This window comes from Dendrobates tinctorius, unplaced genomic scaffold (genome assembly GCF_039654945.1).
Source record: "Dendrobates tinctorius isolate UK_male_01 unplaced genomic scaffold, ASM3965494v1 ptg000051l, whole genome shotgun sequence".
NCBI lineage: Eukaryota > Metazoa > Chordata > Amphibia > Anura > Dendrobatidae > Dendrobates > Dendrobates tinctorius.
The window spans coordinates 22,010,302-22,031,844 of record NW_027361719.1 but is presented as its reverse complement, the minus strand read 5'-3'; the positions used below and the strand labels follow the sequence as shown (position 1 = coordinate 22,031,844).

At 44.4% G+C, this 21,543-nt stretch overlaps 1 protein-coding gene across 3 annotated transcripts in view; it reads right to left on the bottom strand.

Annotated features, from left to right (window-relative positions):
- STAT6 (signal transducer and activator of transcription 6) overlaps positions 1–21,320 on the bottom strand; it is a 243,067-nt gene extending 221,747 nt beyond the window's left edge. For 2 of the 3 annotated variants that reach the window (XM_073576847.1, XM_073576849.1), the window contains exon 1: positions 21,063–21,319. The gene's annotated coding sequence lies outside the window, so the exon portion shown is untranslated. Of the gene's footprint in view, positions 1–21,062 lie in introns of all 3 variants that reach the window. The other variant, XM_073576848.1, reaches the window with a different exon arrangement.
- Positions 21,321–21,543: the final 223 nt, after the last annotated feature.

Sequence of the window (21,543 nt, the reverse complement as noted above, 5' to 3'; positions counted from 1 at the left end):
CAGGCCATGCAGCAGCAGCAGGAGGCCATGCGGCAGCAGTAGGAGGCCATGCGGTAGCAGCAGCAGGAAATCAGCTGTTGATACAGCATATCACAACAGCACAGACAAAAGGAACTAACCGGGGAATCCATGATGTCCGGAAAGCGGTTCGTACAGTGGTTCCCAAAATGGAGAAGTCGGGCGATGTGGATGCGTACCTGGAGATGTTAGAAGGAGTCGCTGAGAGAGAGAAGCTACCCCGGGACCAGTGGGCAGAAATCATCGCTCCGTTTCTAGCCCCAGGACCTTTGAAAGCATATCAGGACCTACCCACGGAGCAAAGGTCGGACTCCATGGTCGTCAAGGGTGAGATACTGGCACGTCTTGGGGTAAATGTGTTAGTTCGGGCCCAGCAGGTACACCAGTGGGAGTTTACCCCCTCCAAGCCAGCTCAGTCCCAGTATTACGACCTGTTGCACCTGTTATGAAAGTGGTTGCAGCCTGAGGTGTTGTCCCCCATGGCCATGCTGGACCGCATAGTGACTGATAAGTTTTGGAGGGCTTTGCCCCACTCCCTCCAGACATGGGTCGGACAGGCATCCCCTACTAATGCCATGCAAATTATAGACCTCATAGAAAGGTATGGGGCTACCAAAGAGCTACAGGGTGGGACTCCCCGGAAGGTAACAGGAAGGTTCCCTAAGTCTCCACCCCTGGTTCGTCGAGCGGAGCCCAGGAAGGCCGCTCAGGACTTATCTGGGGAAGTAAGGAGCCCCATAATCTGCTGGCGGTGCCAGGAACCAGGGTGTATGAGAGCTGATTGCCCCCACCTGGCTGAGCCCATGGACACCAACTTTGGGTACCGCCAGTCTCACTATGCCGAACCGATGTGTGCAATGGGCACCCCGAAAGGACCCAATATAGAACATTTGTGTCAGGTTGAAGTGGAGGGCACCCCGGCTGTGGCCCTATTGGACTCAGGGAGTCTTGTAACCCTGGTACGAGCCAGCTGGATACAAACCAGCGAGTATACGGGTCAGAAAATTGGGGTGTTGTGTATACATGGGGACTTAAAAGACTATCCCACTGCACTTGTGGTGATCAGCACGCCAGCGGGGAGGTCGTGCCACGAGGTGGTGGTTGTGACTAATTTGCATTATGAGGTGATAATTGGAAGAGACTCTCCTTTATTTTCTATGCTGTGGCCATCTGTTGTCTCACCAACTAGGTTACATTCTCCAGAAGTAGAGCATGAACCTGGTGGCCCGGAAGAAGTGCTGGCGGTAGGGGTAACCTTCCCTTCGGTGGACGAGGGGAAGAGTTCTCCCATAGAAGTATTGGCTGGAGAGGTGGAAGACTTGCCGCCGGGACCCAAGTTGTCAGACTTGAATGTGTCAGGTGACAATTTTGGTACGGCACAACTCCAAGACCCTACTTTGGCCCGGGCCAGAGAAAATGTACTGTTTGTCAATGGAGAACCCCAACAACCTGGGGCAGCTACAATGCTGCCACGCTTTGAGCTACACCAAGATTTGTTGTACCGAGTGAAGAAAATACATGGGGAACTGGTAGAAAAGTTACTCGTACCTCAGACATATCGTAGGCTGGTAATGGACTTAGCACATACACATATACTTGGTGGGCATTTGGGCCAAAAGAAAACCCTAGACTGAATTCTGCAGTGGTTCTACTGGCTAGGGGTCCATGAAGAAGTTAAATGGTACTGTAGTTCCTGTCCAGTGTGCCAGGTAACCAGTCCCCAGCCCCACTTTTGGAGTCCTTTGGTGCCTTTGCCAATTATAGAGGTACCCTTCGAGAGAGTGGTAATGGATTTGGTGGGGCCTCTCAATAAGTCAGTAAGGGGACACCAACACATCCTGGTAGCTCTAGATTATGCTACCCGATATCCTGAGGCCATTCCTCTGTGCCACACATCAGCTAAGCTTATAGCAAAGGAACTCATGGGTATGTTTTTGCGGTTGGGAATTCCTCAAGAGATTTTAACAGACCAGGGAACCCCCTTTATCTCAAAAATTATGAAGGAACTCTGCCATTTACTAAATGTTAAACAGTTGCGCTATCATCCCCAAACAGACGGTCTGGTAGAAAGGTTCAACAAAACGCTGAAAAGCATGTTAAAAAAGGCAGTTTCCAAAGATGGGAAGGACTGGGATCTCTTATTGCCATATTTGTTGTTTGCAGTGCGTGAGGTGCCTCAGGCATCTACAGGGTTCTCGCCCTTTGAACTATTGTATGGCAGACATCCACGGGGCTTACTCGATATAGCCAAAGAGGCCTGGGAGAACCAACCTACCCCACAAAAGTGTGATAGAACATGTTGCAAAAATGCAAGAAAGAATGGAGACAGTCCTACCCTTAGTCCGGGAACATATGGAGGCAGCACAATAGTCACAGAGTCGGGTCTATAACCGGGAGGCTCAGGTAAAAACCTTTAGCCCTGGGGATCGGGTGTTGGTACTTGTGACTACCGTAGATAGCAAATTCCTTGCAAGGTGGCAGGGACCCTAGGAGATCATGGAAAAGGTGGGGCCAGTAGACTACAAGGTACACCAGCCAGGACTGAGAAAGCCAGAACAGGTTTACCATGTTAATTTGCTTAAACCATGGAAAGATAGAGAAAACCTTGGTGGGGTAGTCCGCTGCCTGCTTTTCAGATGGAGAAGGCTCCATTACCTCGGGGCGAGGCAGGAGAAGCCCAACCCGCAGTCAAAATTGCCGATACTTTGTCTCCTAGACAGGTTCAGGAGGTCCGGGAGTTCATTAGTTGAAATACAGATGTTTTTTCGGAGCTCCCTGGATGCACCTCACTAATCCAACATAACATTGTCACGGAGCCACAGACCAAAGTCCGACTAAAGCCATATCGGGTGCCTGAGGCCCGGCGACAAGTCATCTCGGAAGGGGTGAAAACTATGCCACAGTTAGGGGTCATAGAAGAGTCCCAAAGTGAGTGGGCCAGCCCAATAGTCCTAATTCCCAAGCCTGATGGGTCTCTAATATTCTGTAATGATTTTAGAACGCTTAATGACATTTCAAAGTTTGACACCTACCCTATGCCCCGGGTTGATAGAGCAATTTGGGCAGGCATGGTATTTTACAACTCTGGACCTCACAAAAGGTTATTGGCAAGTACCCTTAACATAGGCGGCGAAGGAAAAAGGCTTTTGTAATGCCCGAGGGGCTGTTCCAGTTTAAGATGTTACCCTTTGGGTTGCATGGCGCACCGGAAACGTTCCAGCGATTAATGGATATTATTCTCCGTCCCCATCGCCGCTATGCCTCAGCCTATCTAGACGATATTATTGTGTACAGCACCGACTGGGAAAGTCACTTAGCAAAAGTACAGGCAGTAATAGACTCTCTGCGACAAGCAGGGCTAACTGCCAACCCAAAGAAGTGTTCCATAGGGTTGGAGGAAGCTCGGTACTTGGGTTACGTCATTGGGAGAGGAGTTCTCAAGCCACAAGTAAACAAAGTGGAGGCATTTCAGAACTGGCCCTGTCCTCTCACAACAAAAAAGGTAAAAGACTTTTTAGGTTTGGTGGGATATTACAAACCTAAACTTCTCATTCCCAACTTTGCAACCCAGTCCACTCCTTTAACAGACTGCTTAAAAGGAGGGAAATCTGTGATGGTCCTTTACAAAGTTAAAAGAGGTACCGTGTGGTACACCAGTCCTGATCACTCCAAATTTCAAAAAAGAGTTCGTTGTGCAGACTGATGCCTCTGAGATAGGGGTCGGGGCCATGCTGTCTCAGGAGGTTAACGGGGAAGAGCATCCCGTTAGTTTCCTAAGCCGGAAGCTTACCCCAGCTGAAACCAGGAACAGTATTGTGGAGAGAGAGTGCCTGGCCATCAACTGGGCACTGGAGTCATTGCGCTACTATTTGCTGGGGAGAACATTTCGGTTAGTGACAGATCATTCCCCTCTTACATGGATGAGTCAAGCTAAGGAGAGGAATGCCAGAGTCACCAGGTGGTTTCTGTCCCTGCAAAATTTAAAATTTTCAGTAGAACATTGGGCAGGCAGACTACAGGGGAATGCAGATGCCCTGTCCAGAGTTCACTGTATGTCATGTGTCCACCCCTCTAGGGTTGAACATAGGAGGGAGGTATGTGGTACAGTAAAGGGTGTTTTACTGGATGGGAGATACATTTCTCCCAGCAGATTAATATTTGGCCGGCTTTTTCCCAAAAGACAGGACCTGCGATGATGTTATGGTCACTTGATCAGCCCATGTGATGTCTACCTCACTGGTGGGAGGGGTTATGGGCTATGTCATGGAGGTTGGTATTTGGCGCATGGCGAGTGTGACTGGAAGTTACAGGAACTTGGCTGGACTTAACCTGCACTTGTATACAGGATCCCCGTGCTGCAGGACTATAGCAGCAAGACTCTCAACAACCCTGGGAATGGCACCTGGTGGATGCCACGGACCAGGCAGCCGCTTAGTTAAGCCCGTCCCGTGCAAGGGGTGAGTCTGGGACCAGTGGTTCTCCAAGCTGGAGTATATTTATGTTTTTCCTTACTTTCTGTTAGCCTGCTGTTTGCAAAGTGACATTAAACCACTGAAATTAGACTTTAAGCCTGTGTGTTGCCTCGTTACTGCAGCCCTGCCATTACCTACCAGAGCGAATCCCTACAATACACACAACACAAACACCACTCCACAAATACCACAACACCACCCCATAAATACCACAACACCACCCCATAAATACCACATGCACACCACACACATACACATGCAAACACACTCAGATGGATGCACCCTATGCACACGGACGAACATTACTGAGCAGCAATATTGGTCAGATGAAAAATACCTCATAGGCTAGTTTCACACTAGCGTATGGCTGAGGTGCGGAGGGCTGCGGCGTGCGTATACTATCTTTAGCATTGGGTATGCAGGCCGTGCAGATGTATGTGGATGCCTCCACATGCGTCGTTTCGATGTTGCGGCGACCACACCAAAATGCAACACTTTGCATTCGCTGCGGGTCACTGCACCATCAAAACGACGCATGCGGAGACATCCGCATACATTGGCACGGCCTGCATACCCAATGCTAAAGATCGGCATGCGGCAGGCATACCCTAGGTAGGCGGAGCTGATGGGAGGAGGTGTGTCTGTGGGCGGAGCTTCACAGAGGAAGTCCCCAGCCCTCCACACCTCGGCCATACGCTAGTGTGAAACTAGCCATAATAAGATTGTCATTATTGCTTACCATACAGGGAGCTTTCATCACTGAAGCTGCTGAGGTAAAGTGAAAGCTGAGCTCTTATTGGTTGCTATGGGCAACTAGACAAGGCTGCCTGTGTGGCAGTTTTCATTACTGAGATGTGAGCTCCTTCAGGTCATAGTAATACTGTGTGAGGGCTGCTCTGTATTTACTATTCATCCTGTTACATCTCTTATCAGTTTTAGGTGAATATTAAAGCGTTATAATACTAAGGACAGTTTTTTAAAATGCCGCCCAAAAAACATCCATCTATTGGGCAAGTTCATTTTTGATAAAAAATAGTTCAAAAAATAGTTGTAATATACTACATAATATGTATTGAATATGTAAAATCAATGAAAATGTTGAAATTAAAAAAAAGTTGTTCACATCACTGTTACAATAAATTAGTAGAATGCCAAAATAATAAAAATTTAAAGTGGAAAAAAAATTTTCTGTAGCACTCCGAAATGTCAATTTCAGGGTGACACTGAAAATTTTACTTTAGATACTATAATCAAAAATGTAACATATTTTCCGCTGGCGAAGCCGCTGGTATTGTACTAGTCTATCTATCGTCTATCCTTTATCTATCTATCTATCTATCATCTATTAATCTATCATCTATCTATCTATTTATTTGTAATCTATATATCTATAATCTATTTATCATCTATTATCTATATATCATCTATCTATAATATCTCTCTATAATATATCTATATCTATCTGTCTATCTATCTTGGTTGGTTGGTGACATCAACTTCCTGTTTGTGGCACATTAGTATATGGAAGGTAGTGTTCTTCAGCGGTGTTGCTATCAGTGTATCAAGAGTGGGAGAAGAGGGTTGCATTGACAATCCAACACAATGGGCAGCACTTTGAACACATTTTATAAGTGGTCATAAACTTGTAAATAACTCATGAAAGAAAAAAGTTATGTTAAAACCAAGTGCAAAATTGAAATTCTCAATAAGTTTGATGTGTCACATGACCCTCTTCCCATTGGAAAAAATAAAGTTGGATCCAAAATGGCCGACTTCAAAATGGCCACCATGGTCACCACCCATCTTGAAAAGTTTCCCCCCTCCCGTATACTAAGGGTGCCACAAACAGGAAGATATCACCAACCATTCCCATTTTATTTAGGTGGATCCATATAGATGGCCCACCCTGTATTATCTATCTATCTATCTACAATCTATTATCTATCTATCTATTAACTATTTATTATCTATCTATCTAGTGTAGCAGTGCTGCATATATCTAAATAGATGCAATTCATCTTCTCAGTATAACCATAACAAGCAAAAATTTTAATTAACACTAAGGCTAGCTTCACATTTGCGGTTGAGTCTGCAGCGTATCATCCGCAACCGCAAATGCATGCAAAAACACTTGCAATCACATGCTAATGCGTTTGCAGTTTGCGTTCGATAGGACAATGCTTTTTCCACTGGAATTTCCTGGACACAAGCCACGCCCAATGCGCGTGTCTTATGTAAATTCAGCCATACGCTGGCGTATGCAAGCGCGTCCTCGTAGACAGTAATGCATTTTTTTCATCCGCAGTCATCCGCATGCAGATGAGCGCGGATATTTGACGCCGCAAAAATGCATGATGCATTCTCCACGCCTCACCGCACAATGCGAGGCGACGCATCCATACGCAAACGCAGGCGAATGCATGCAAACACATGTCCCTGCATACACCATGTTAAAGATAGGTATACGTGACGCATGTGGATGTAAGCGGATGAAATGTTGCGGACACAACCGCAAATGTGAAACCGGCGTAAGATATTGGCCAATAATAGTATGGTTACACAACATCTTTTTTAGGTGGCCCGCTCCAAAACTCGCCTGAAATAGCATGAACATATACATTTTTATGTAAAAACAACTTTTGGTTCAGGCATTTGGGTGTCTTTTAACCACTTCAAATTTCCAAATATGGCAAGCTATTAAAAGACATGAGCTGACCATTCTGGAGTCTTCCGCTCTGAAGAAGCTCTATAGTTTACAGCTTAATGGGAAGGTGTGCCAGAGTTGCTTGAAAAACTACCAGTATTTTCTTCATTATTTAATAGAGTTAAAAAAATTGTCAGGAAAATGCCCGACGTGTCTGATCCTAGCTTTTGAATGCCTGATACTGATTTTGATGACAACATAAGGTGTCATTTCTCGTATCTTATTCTCTTTCTTAGGACAAGTTTGAGTCATATGAACTCAAAAAATGAGAACAAGCCTGGTATGATTTTTTTAATTCCTATTGCAAAATTCTTGCAATAAAAGAATAAGTGAAAAGCCTTCCCAGATCCAGCTCAGCCTTGTATAATGTGTATTTATTATGGAACACTGCCTATTCTTCTGACGACAACAACTTTAATGTGTAGGTATGCCATTGTATTGTGTTGCGGTCTTTTTCTTGTAATATAACCCCTGGCAAAAATTATGGAATCACCAACCTTGTAGGATGTTCATTTAGTTGTTTAGTTTTGTTGAAAAAAAGTAGATCACGGACATGGCACAAAACTAAAGTCATTTCAAATGGCAACTTTCTAGCTTCAAGAAACATTAAAAGAAATCAAGATAAAAAAATGTGGCAGTCAGTAGTGGTTTTTTAGACCAAGCAGAGGGGAAAAATTATGGAGTACTCAATTCTGTGGGAAAAAATTATGGAATCATGAAAAACAAAAAAACACTCCAACATATCACTAGCATTTTGTTGCACCACCTCTGGCTTTTATAACAGCTTGCAGTCTCTGAGACATGGACTTAATGAGTGTCAAACAATACCCTTCATCAATCTGGCTCCAACTTTCTCTGATTGCTGTTGGCAGGTCAGCTTTGCAGGTTGGAGCCTTGTCATGGACCATTTTCTTCAACTTCCACCAAAGATTTTCTATTGGATTGAGATCCGGACTATCTGCAGGCCATGACATTGACCTTATGTGTCTTTGTTCAAAGAATGTTTGCACAGTTTTTGCTCTATGGCAGGATGCATTATCATCTTGAAAAATGATTTCATCATTCCCAAATATCCTTTCAATTGATGGGATAAGAAAAGTGTCCAAAATATCAACATAAACATGAGCATTTATTGAAGATGTAATAACAGCCATCTCCACAGAGCCTTTACCTGATATGCAGCTCCATATGATCAATGACTGTGGAAATTTGCATGTTCTCTTCAGGCAGTCATATTTATAAATCTCATTGGAATGCCACCAAACAAAACTTCCAGTATCATCACATTGCCCAATGCAGATTCCCGATTCATCACTGAATATGACTTTCATCCAGTCATCTACAGTCCACGATTGCTTTTCCTTAGCCCATTGTAACCTTGTTTTTTTTTCTGTTTAGGTGTTAATGATGGCTTTCTTTTAGGTTTTCTGTATGTAAATCCCATTTCCTTTAGGCAGTTTCTTACAGTTCGGTCACAGACTGACTCCATTTTCATCCCATTCATTCCTCATTTGTTTTGTTGTGCATTTCCTGTTTTGGAGACATATTGCTTTAAGTTTCCGGTCTTGATGCTTTGATGTCTTTCTTGGTCTACCAGTATGTTTGCCTTTAACAACCTCCCCATGTTGTTTGTATTTGGTCCAGATTTTGACACAGCTGACTGTGAACAACCAACATCTTTTGCAACATTGCGTGATGATTTACCCACTTTTTTAAGAGTTTGATAATCCTCTCCTTTGTTTCAATTGACATCTCTCGTGTTGGAGCCATGATTCATGTCAGTCCACTTGGTGCAACAGCTCTCCAAGGTGTGCTCACTCCTTTTTAGATGCAGACTAATGAACAGATCTAATTTGATTCAGGTGTTAGTTTTGGGGAGGAAAATTTACAGGGTGATTCCATATTTTTTCCCACAGAGTTGAGTGACTTCCCTCTGCTTGGTCTAAAAATCTAACCATTACTGACTCCCACATTTTTTTATCTTGATTTATCTTGATTTCTTTTAGTGTTTCTTGAAGCTAGAAAGTTGTCATTTGAAATGACTTTAGTTTTGTGTCATGTCTGTGATCTGCTTTTTTTCTACAAAATTAAACAACTGAATGAACATCCTCCAAGACTGGTGATTTCATAATTTTTGCGCCAGGGGTTGTAATACTAATAACTAGAGATAATCGAATCAATTTGATGCAAATCAAATTCTAGTCGAATTTATGACATTCACAGAAATTTTTGATTTGATTTGCTTGAATTGACCAAAAAATGCCTGCTGCCTTTTTACACAATGCAAAACATTGCATCAATCACAGAAGGCTCACATGACCTCAGGCGTGACGGCACGGGCTTCACAATAATACCTTGCAGTTATCACATAAAATAGCGTAATTAGTAAATTAGAGCCTCTATAAAAGCCTAATCAGGGAATACAGCAGCCATTTAGGTGATTTTAGGGTACTCACATCTCAGAACTCACATCTCAGCACTAGAGATAGCAAAAAATGCCCTAACACATTGGGCAAATACTAGTCCAGTCAATAACGTGTTCTACAACTGCAGCAATGAAGATGTTGAGCATGGTGTTCTGGGAATTAAGGCTTGTTCAGAGGAGTGTATTAAACGGATATGTGCTGTTCAAGTAAGGCTGGGTTCGCATTAGCGTATAGCTTCCAATGCAAGAGCATTGGATATGATATGCAAATGACAATCAGCTCAAACACTGTTGTCAACATGAGCCAAGTGTCAGTGCTCTGTGCTCCAAACCTCTCATATGCGAGAATCGGATCACAAGTGAGGAGATGGAGAGATTAATCTCTCCATGTTCTCCATGGCCTGTCCCGGCGTATATCGGACTGCACTCAGATGACATGTACTCGATGTTTTACATGCATCCATTTACTTGAATTTGTGAATGCCGGGGCGAGATATGCTGCCAATCACAGCATGCTGCAATTTTTTTCTCATGTCGGATTGCCATGAGAAAAAAATTGCAGATCTGCTCTTACTCACTGAATAATACTTGTCAAAGTGCAATGCAAAATTTTCCCACATTGTGCGCCACTGTATTATATGTCACTGTGAGCAATTGTAGAGCTGGCTTCACTCGAGCATTTCCAACCATAAAACTCAGTCAATTTTTTTCTCACTTGTCATACATGTGCAATCCATATGAGATCCATATTTTTAGAGCAGCCGTTAATAATTTACAAGTCCAGTTACAGTTTGCTATGTTAAAGAATTTCAATGTATCTGTAAAAAAGCAGATACTTTACAGATGTGGAAAAAACATTCATGTGAACAGCCGTATTGAATAATATTGGTCCTAGTGCTGTCCGTTTTTTCAAGCTCATGTGAACCTACCATTCCAGTGAGAGAAGCAGGGTCAAACTCAGTGTGATCGATCAGAGAAATGCTGCAGCTGAGATCTGATCTACACTGCATTTGAATTACAATTACATCATTTTCTTCATTTTTTTTATTGCAGTAGAAAGCAGAAGCAAGGCAGCAAAATATAAATTAAAAAAAACCTCAAAGTGTCAGTCATTTCTTGTGCAATCGTTTTTGCCAAGGTGGAAATTGTTGTTGTTTTTTTAATAGTATGAAAAAAAAATTCCCTAAATCCAGACATTTACCTTCCACGGTCTTCCCTCACAAAGTGTTCATGTTGAAAACAACTTTAGGCAACAGAGTGATTCAGCGGTTAGCAATTTAACCTTGCAGTGCTTGTATCCTGGGATCAAATACAATCAAGGACAATATCTGCAAATAATTTGTTCTCCGTGTTTTTCCTGCCTTACTCCAAAAAGTCATACTGATAATGCAATTAGATTGTGAGCCCCAATGGGGACAGTGATAATGATTTCTGTAAAGTGCTGTGGAAATTAATAGTACTATATAGGTAAATAAATCTGTACACCGTGTGCTGGTTTCAGGCTTTTTGACAGTGTAACCACTTTGCATACAATTACACCATTTTCTTCTTCATTTTTATTGCAGTAGAAAACAGAAGCAAGACAGCACAATATAAATTAAAAAAAAACCTCAAAGTGTCAGTCATTTCTTGTGCAATCGTTTTTGCCAAGGAGGAAATTGTTGTTGTTTTTTTAATAGTTTGAATGGTCCTGGGATCAAATACAATCAAGGACAATATTTGCAAGTAATTTGTTCACCTGTGTTTTTCCTGCCTTATTACTCAAAAACCATACTGATAAAACAATTAGATAGTGAGCCCCAATGGGGACAGTGATAATGATTTTTGTAAAGTGCTGTGGAAATGAATAGTATTATATAAGTAAATAAATCTTTACACCGTGTGCTGGTGCAGGCTTTTTGTCTGTGTACCTACTCAGCATTTATTCTGTCCTTTTTGGGAATTGGTTGAATTTTTTTTTGAGAAAATATATATTTTTTAAAATGCAGAAATTTAACTGTGCGTGTCTGCTTTTACAAACCTGTTTTACTAGTCCAATTTGACAAAATGCTACACCTATGCAGCAGCCTGCTGTGACATTTTTCTCTCTGTGCAACATTCATGGATTCCTATAAATCCCTTTTTTTTAAAATTTATTTAGCGTGAATCCAGCAAAATGGCGATCAGCAAGAATGGTTTTAAAAAAAAAATCATACCTAGCTCCCTGCCAGTACCCCCTAGCTTTATAGGCCACCATTCCACTCCGGTCTCTTTTTCCCTTTTCACTGGTGCCTCTGGTGCTGGCTAAACCTTGGCACACTTTCCGGTATTATGTTATGCGCCACCCACGAGACTGTGCATTACCAACATTACTAAAGGTGGATTTACACTGTGGGATTATCAGAAAGAAGTGTTCCTAGAAACTTTTCCAATAACCGGGCAATGTAAGCAGACTGTCGATCACCTAACGAACAAATAAACGGCGAACGCACAGGTGAAATGATCTTTTGGCTTCATTAAAAATCATTGTTCTCGGCAGCAGAACCTTTTTTAAATTTGTGTTCTCCTTTTCATTTCCAAAATTAGTATTTTTTTTTTACAGAAGTATAAAAAAGAGAAACTGTAACAATACACAGCAGAACACATTTAAACTATGACATGTCCATTGTTGGTGTTTATAACATATATTTCAATTGGCCAAAGGAAAATAAGTATAAAAAAAACAAATAATCGGTGATTTTAAGATGTTAACAGAACAGATATAGAAACAGAACAAATAATTAAAGTGGTTGTTCAGTCTTAAGCTACAAGTCTACAGTCACTCTATGTGAGTATGTGACTGCAGACTTGTGAGTCTTCACATCCCGCGTACTGTGCACCATGAGGGTTCTCCGGTGCCGGCGCTATGCATACTCTCGGCCACATTCCGACTAGACTGCTTCTGGCCTCACTTAATACACTTGCATTGTGCGAGGCTGCGCCCATCACGTCCAGAATGTGGTCAGAAGTAGGCATATTGCATACTTGCAATCATAAGTCTGCCACTCTCAGCACCATCACTGTATAATCCTCATAGCTAGCAGTGCACATAATGTGAAGATTCACAAGTCCGCAATCAGATTAGCATTGCAAACCATTCATTCTCAAGACGGATGAGCCAAATGCTTGTAACCCAGTGATTATAACCTGATGGCATATATACCGTAACATTCTGTGAAATGGGAATATCCCTTTACATTATGATGTTCTAAATTATACCCTAATCAATACTATTGTCTCTGTTAAAATGTAGTCCTATAGTGATATATTCAGGGCAGCATTATAGATTCTAATAAAATAGGACCAGGAGATGATCTGGTATGCATGTTGCTAATAAGTGAGGCAAGTGTCTGTACTTTGCCCCAGCAGTTGAGGGGCTGTGACTTATGTAATGATTTATTGGTGGTAACGTTCCCAGATATGCAGTGGTGTAACTACAAAGTTATGGGCCCCGATGCGAACTTTCAAATTGGGCCCCTCCATGCCAAAATACATGCACAACTCCGCTCTGTACACCTCGTACACACGCGGCTCTGCTCCACACACCTTGTACACACACGGTTCCGCTCTGTACACATCGTACACACATGGCTCCGCTCCGTACACCTTGTACACTCACGGCTCCGCTCCGTATACCTCGTACACTCACGGCTCCGCTCCGTACACCTCGTACACACACGCAGCTCCACTCCGTACACCTCGTACACACGCGGCTCCGCTCCATACACCTTGTACATGCGCAGCTCCTCTCCGTACACCTCGTACACTCACGGCTCCGCTCCTCACACCTCATACACACGCAGCTCCGCTCCGTACACCTCGTACACACACGGCTCCGCTCCGTACACCTTGTACATGCGCAGCTCCTCTCCGTACACCTCGTACACGCGCGGCTCCGCTCCATACACACGCGACTCCGCTCCGTACACACGCGACTCCGCTCTATATATCTCGTACACACACGGCTCCGCTCCATCCAAAATTGTACACACTGCTCTGCTACATCCACCCTGTAAACCCCTCCTGACTCCACACACAAACTCACCCTCATCCAGCAGTACACCATGACAACCAGCACAGCAGAGACCTGCAGACATGGAGGCCCCTGATCATGTGACCCCTGACTCCTCCACTCCTGTGACCTCATCATAGGTCCTGTGCGCGCATTAGAGAATAGCCTAGCGATGTCATTGTAGGCTAGGCTGTAAGGGGCTGCAGTGGGGCTCTGGGAGGGCGAGGATGGTGTGCATGGGGGGGCGTGGCGGCTCAGTGCACTGCAGGAAAAATAGACTCCCGGGCGGGGGGCGGGATGCAGGTGACGGGGTCAAAAACGGGACTGTCCCGCGAGAATTGGGACAGTTGCCTGCCGGGCCCCTGACTCCCCCCGGGCCCAGGCCACTGCAGATATGTGTTTAGCTCTTTAGTGTCTCATTTGTTTAGCTAAAGTCAAATATCAGTTATGAAATAGAAAGAGAAAGTGAGATTCTGAAGGTTCATTTCTTCTATACTATTTACAGCTGTTGTTTTCGGCGTCGTGGAGAGATCCGATATTTGTCAAAAAGCAGAACATGGAATCAAGTAACTTCACTAATCTGTTACTGGTTTTCTTCCATATTCTATCCACCAATGCACTAAGTGGGATTCTTTTTACCAATGCAGCAAAACTGGAATTTAAGCAGTTCCTTTTCTATTTATTCATTCTATTGTTATTCCCATCAAAACATTAGAAACGGATAGATCCCATTCAAGTTAATGGGGCCTAGTGGTAACTGGTGGTATCCATCAGAGAATGGAGTGCCACAATGTCTCCAACCAACAGTTGGAATGAAAGACAGCAAATTGGTTTGAAAAATTCAGAAAACATCTTTAAGGCTATGTTCACACTGGGAGTTTTTGCAGCATTTCTTGATGTTTTTTATGCTAATTTTCAGCTACAATTGACAGTACCAGCTATGTCTATGAAATTTCTGAAATCACACATGTATTTGGCCATGAATTGCCATGGCAGACATCAGGACCACACGATCAAGATCTCAAGGTGCTGTTGGGGTTGAAGAGGAAACCCCCCACATTCAGGTAATCATATAGATGCTGTAGTCATTATTGACAGCAGCATTTATGCGGGTTAAACAACTATTAGTCGATGTCAACACAAATTGTGACTTTTGCAGCAAGTTGTCAGCTATAATGTACAGCTGACAGCTACAGGATTGTCACCTGTATGGGGATGCTAGTCTCTTATAACGCAGGTCAATAAAGAGATGTATTGGTGGTCACTAAGTTGTTAAACTCTGGTTTTGGCAGAGTCTAATAGGTGTCAATATATGGCAGACATGGAAGCCTCTGTCAGACCTACAATTGCCATATTAACCCACTGGCACCCTGCTGCTCTAGTAGGAGCCTGGCTGCGTATATCAGTTAGGATCCTCTAGCTGTTACCACCAGTAGAGAAGCAGTGCCATGCATTCAGCATCAGGATCCTCCAGCGGTTCCCACCAGTACAGAAGCATTACCATGCATTCAGCATCAGGATCCTCCAGTGGTACCCACCAGTACAGAAGCAGTACCATGCATGCAGCATCAGGATCCTCCAGTGATTCCCACCAGTACAGAAGCAGTACCATGCATGCAGCATGAGGATCCTCCAGTGGTTCTCACCAGTACAGAAGCAGTACCATGCATGCAGCATCAGGATCCTCCAGTGGTTCTCACCAGTAGAGAAGCAGTACCATGCATTCAGCATCAGGATCTTCCAGCTGTTCCCACCAGTACAGAAGCAGTACCATGCATTCAGCATCAGGATGCTCCAGTGGTTCTCACCAGTACAGAAGCATTACCATGCATTCAGCATCAGGATCCTCCAGCTGTTCCCACCAGTACAGAAGCAGCACCATGCATTTAGCATCAGGATCCTCCAGTGGTTCCCACCAGTACAGAAGCAGTACCATGCATGCAGCATCTGGATCCTCCAGTGGTTCCCACCAGTACAGAAGCAGTACCATGCATGCAGCGTCAGGATCCTCCAGTGGTTCCCACCAGTACAGAAGCAGTACCATGCATTCAGCATCAGGATCCTCCAGAGGTTCCCACAGGACAGAAGCATCACCATGCATTCAGCATCAGGCTCCTCCACTGGTTCCCACCAGTACAGAAGCAGTACCATGCATGCAGCATCAGGATCCTCCAGAGGTTCCCACAAGACAGAAGCAGTACCATGCATTCAGCATCAGAATCCTCCAGCTGTTCCCACCAGTACAGAAGCAGTTGTTACACCGCTCCATCATACTCACCCGGCCTCCGCTCCCACGCCGCAGCCGGCCTCCGCTCCCACGCTGCAGCCTCTCTCCACCCGACGGCCACGGCGGTCACCTCTGACAGGCTCGCTGCCGACGCCGTCCCTGCATGCAATGCGCATGCACCATAGGCCGCAGCCGCGCCTCCCTGCTGCTTCTTGTGCTCCAGCTGTGCCCTGACCCGGAAGCACCTTCGGACCAATGGCAGACCAGAAGGGGCTATATCAGGCCGCTTCCCCCTGAGGGAGACGCCTGATCATTGTGTTACCTTGCACCCTGGGCCCTGCTTCCTCCTGTGCTCTCTACAGTCTCTCGGTGCCTTCCTCAGTGTTTCCTGCAGCAGCCTCGCAGCCTGTCTTCCGTGTTCACTAACAGTTATTCTCAGTCCTGCTCCAGTGTTCCTGTTTCCTCCGTCTTCTGCCTCCGGTGTTCCTGATCCATCCTACTCCAGTCCTGCAGTCCTACTCCAGTCCTGCCACTGGTGTTCCTGTTCCATCCTGTTCCAGTCCTGCCGTCCTACTCCAGTCCTGCCTCCGGTGTTCCTGTTCCATCCTGTTCCAGTCCTGCCTCCGGTGTTCCTGTTCTATCCTGTTCCAGTCCTGCCTCCGGTGTTCCAGTTCCATCCTGCTCCAGTCGTTCCGTCCTCCTTTATTCCTGTCTCCTGTGTTCCAACTCTGTCCTGTCATCTACACTTCAGTTCCTCCACGTTCCAGTGTATAGTCTTACTCCATTCCTGTCTCCTGTGTTCCAGCCCTGTTCTGTCATCTACACTTCAGTCCCACTGTCCTACTGCAGTCCATCCTGAGCCGCCCCTCTCGGTACCGGCTACCGTGGTACTCAAACCCCTGGGCTTGCTCCTAACGGTCCCTGTATAGGGGTCGGTTCCTCCTGGCAGCTCGCCCGGGGCCCCTCGGTGCCATGGTCCAGAGGTTCCACTCCTGGAGATTCCGGCCACCCACGCTATCAGCAGTTCCATGCATGCAGCATCAGGATCCTGTAGCGGTTCCCATCAGTACAGAAGCATTACCATGCATTCAGCATCAGGATCCTCAACTGGCTCCCACCAGTACAGAAGCATTACCATGCATTCAGCATCAGGATGCTCCAGTGGTTCCCCAGTACAAAAGCAGCACCATGCATTCAGCATCAGGATCCTCCAGTGGTTCCCACCAGTACAGAAGCATTACCATGCATTCAGCATCAGGCTCCTCCAGCTGTTCCCACCAGTACAGAAGCAGTACCATGCATTTAGCATCAGGATCCTCGAGTGGTTCCCACCAGTACAGAGGCAGTACCATGCATTCAGCATCAGGATCCTCCAGAGGTTCCCACAGGACAGAAGCAGTACCATGCATTTAGCATCAGGATCCTCCAGTGGTTCCCACCAGTACAGAAGCAGGACCATGCATTCAGCATCAGGATCCTCCAGAGGTTCCCACAGGACAGAAGCAGTACCATGCATTTAGCATCAGGATCCTCCACTTGTTCCCACCAGTACAGAAGCAGGACCATGCATTCAGCATCAAGATCCTCCAGAGGTTCCCACAGGACAGAAGCAGTACCATGCATTTAGCATCAGGATCCTCCACTGGTTCCCACCAGTACAGAAACATTACCATGCATTCAGCATCAGGCAGGATCCTCCACTGGTTCCCACCAGTACAGAAGCATTACCAAGCATTCAGCATCAGGATCCTCCAGAGGTTCCCACAGGACAGAAGCAGTACCATGCATTTAGCATCAGGATCCTCCACTGGTTCCCACCAGTACAGAAACATTACCATGCATTTAGCATCAGGATCCTCCACTGGTTCTCACCAGTACAGAAGCATTACCAAGCCTTCAGCATCAGGATCCTCCACTGGTTCTCACCAGTACAGAAGCATTACCATGCATTCAGCATCAGGATCCTCCAGAGGTTCCCACAGGACAGAAGCAGTACCATGCATTTAGCATCAGGATCCTCCACTGGTTCCCACCAGTACAGAAACATTACCATGCATTTAGCATCAGGATCCTCCACTGGTTCTCACCAGTAGAGAAGCATTACCATGCAGTCAGCATCAGGACCCTCCAGCTGTTCCCACCAGTACAGAAGCAGTACCATGCATGCAGCATGACATATACAGCACAGCACATCATGATGGAGCACAATCTGACACGTGCTTATTATGGAGATATGCTGCACATCAAATACTGTTAAGGGGCTAAAGAAGTTGTCTGTGCCATTCACAAAAAAGGTCGTCATACTAGTAAGTGGGTGTTTTCTGGTATTGAAGTGCATCCTCATTCGGATGACTATAAACCTACAGCTGCAGTGTAGTTTAGGATTTCAGCCCAGTAGCGGTGACTGTAGTATGTCATACCACGGAGCACTGTAACTGAGCAGCTGTCACTATTGCCTAACACTGTATGTGATGTCACTGTGAAACAAGAATTAGAGAACAAATCACAATTCAGTGGAAGTTCCTAATATTGGTAAGGTGTGAACTATCTGTCATCCTTTGGTTCTTCTGCCCAGTATGATTGTACCATGACACACTAAATACCAATATTACATGGATTTTAACTGCCATTATTGTTTGTCCTCCGGCTTGTATTATGTTGGAACTTTATGGCACAAACAGCACAAAGATATGGGTACAGTAAAGCAGTATTTCGTGTGTGCACTTAGTATATGACAGGTAAAGTTGCACTCAAAATAATCCAAGCCTTTTGCACATTAGGTTTATAAGTAAATTGTATAAACTTTCCACAGTTTGCAATAAACAAGGGAAACAATAAGAGTTTAAATAGCTCATCACAATTTATATAACAAACAGTCTCTATTAAAGGGAATCTGAGTGCAGCAGTTATAACACAAAGTTCTTATGTTATGAGTGTGTCTCGCCAACCTGGAAGATCTGAGGGTAGAAGATGTATTGTGAATCGCAGATCTTCCATTTAGTCTGTGTTGAATTTGGTTTCCATTGGTGCTGAAGAGGTTAACAACCCTTTTTATGCTGTTTCTCATCTGGTCCTTAACTCTTCCTTTAAAACCTGGCCAGACCCCCTCTGTCTTGCCAGTGAAAGCTCTGCTTCCTTTCTTTTAGGAAACGATGTGCCGAATAGGAGTTCATAGTTACTATTGGAGATTTGTCTTTCTTCGAGGTGAGCTTAAGCTAAGTGTTTTGCAGTTGTTACAGAGGTGTTCTACAGTACATGTTTATCTTCTGGTCCTTATTCCTATTTAGCTATTCCTCCCTGTCCCTATCCTCCTCCCTATTGTTGGCTAGAGCTTTTGTATGATAGAGGGTTTCTATTATTCCTGTTTTGTCTTCTGCACATTACATCTCTGTCCCAGGCTCCATGGGGTGGAGGAGGGAACAAACCAAGGCTTAATAGGAGCATAGTGAGGTTGGAGACCTAGGGCCTTTCTACCATCAAGAGTACCCCCGGGACAGGGATAGTTAGGGTCCCAGTTCCAGGGACATTTTGAGACCCCCCTCCCCTACCTAAGACTGTCACAGTGTGACACCGTAGATGTAGAATACAGGAGAGCTCAGAAAGCTGCCCCCGCCCACACCAGTCTCTATATGTACATTGTATATTGACAGTGAGCTACTTATCAGAGGAGGGGGCAGAGTCGGGCGACTTGGCAGGAGGCAGTTAATCAGGACACTGATAATGTCCTAATGATAAATCCTTCAGTGTAGGTAAAAGACAGCACACATCCTGACATGTGACACATCATTGAATTCAGTGTTTTAACCCTTACCTCCTGCCGTTCTCAACTTACATAGCAAAACCCTTCTGACAGATTCCCTTTAATAATATACAAAATGCCACTTTTAATGTCTACTGTAATCTTTGAATTACTCATTGGCTTTATGACAATCATCTTTACTTCCTAGTAGGACAACTTTGGGCTGTAATAATCTGCTGCAAATAATATGCATAGTCAGACCCTGGCTTCATGCAGCATTCCTGAAACCACTTAGCCCATTCCTCATGGCAATAATTCTGACACTACAATAGTCATTGAAAGTGACATTTTCTGTTGAATTTGTTTTTGGCAAAACTGCAGCAATTCCTGATCATGGGCATGTACCCTTAGAGGCAGACGCTGGTGGTGTACATGTTGGGAAGGGGTTAAAATACCTGCAATGTATGGATGTAATATGTGTGCACTATACGGCACTGTTTTTGTCCGTTGTATGAATTTGTCCTCACGTCTTCTCCTTTCTCCCTTTATCTAATTGAACATTGTTTCTATTTGTCATAAGTGTTAATCCTGAATATAAAGTATCAGGGACTTGCTAAGAATTCAGGTATCTAATGTAATGGGATTCACACCTTCAAATCTGAGATGAAATGTACATAGGTATTAATACTAAATTCATAAATGAAACTTGTGGTGTGTTCTGCGGTCATTCTGCCCTAGAAGCATTACTTCATCATACGGCGTCCTGAGTATCTATTACATGGCGCTCCACATAACAGCTTCTTTACACAGTTGTGTATGCATGAGGCCTTACTACAAGTATAACACCTGATTTACTTTCACATTTTATGACTTTCGGATTCCTCTCGGTGTCAAGGTAATAACATTTTATCCCGTTTTCACATCTCTGCTTCTGCCATAATGATATCTGATTCAATGCGCTCAGTCTAACCCTTTGTTAACATCATTGCTCTCAGTATTTTGCTGTGCTATAGTACCAAAATTGTTTCCTGTAACACATAAAGGACCTTTCCAGGAAGCCACTTGTCTACGTTTTCATGTGTCCATAGCCATTTTGTAACTCTATAGACACCACCATGTGGTTGACATTTGACAAAATTCCTCCGAGGCCTAGAAATGTTTTCAGAATTTCAATCAGATCTCGAGTCCGACCTCCCCACACCGTCTCTTCACAACATCAACGACAAATATCTAAAACGCGGAAGATGTTATGTGAACAGCAGTCAACGCTCTTAACCTTCACGTAAGTGTTAACCCAATAGTACCTGAAGAGGAAAATTCACATGCCGTATCTTACCACGTGCATATGTATGAAAAACTACTCCCAGCCATCATGACAGAGGCAAGAAAATGCGAGTACAACCTGTCAGTGAAAAATTACTACAAGAATCCATATGGTTAATCTTACCTCCCCCACACTAGAACTTTTCCCTCTGCTAGCTTTCAGTTTCTTTCCCCTTGGCCTGCTGTGTTTCCAGGAATCCTTAATTCGATATGTTCAGATTAGGTCCATTAGCATCCAACAATCGAAAATCAGCAGGACCCTCATGGATAAAGTATTGGCAAAGACAATTCTCAAATTTCTCTCAGTGTTAAAATCTTCCTGCTTTCTGCTACGTCTCTTTTTTCTTGTTTTCACTTCCTGATTTTAGTACAGCATATTGGCGTTCAGCCTGGTCTGTTTTTTATGCTTTGGCCCTGCCCTTAAAGTTGCACAAATTTCCTCTGTGTGTCAGTTTTCTTGGAAATGATTCCTCTTCCATTATGTCTCTAATACTTGTACGACCGGAGTTACACTTCTAACTATTCTTTGCTGCAGGTAGAAAGACGGATGACTTTTGTGCTGTGTTTTGGGTGTACTTTTGTGTTTTTATGTCTGTGACCTGACT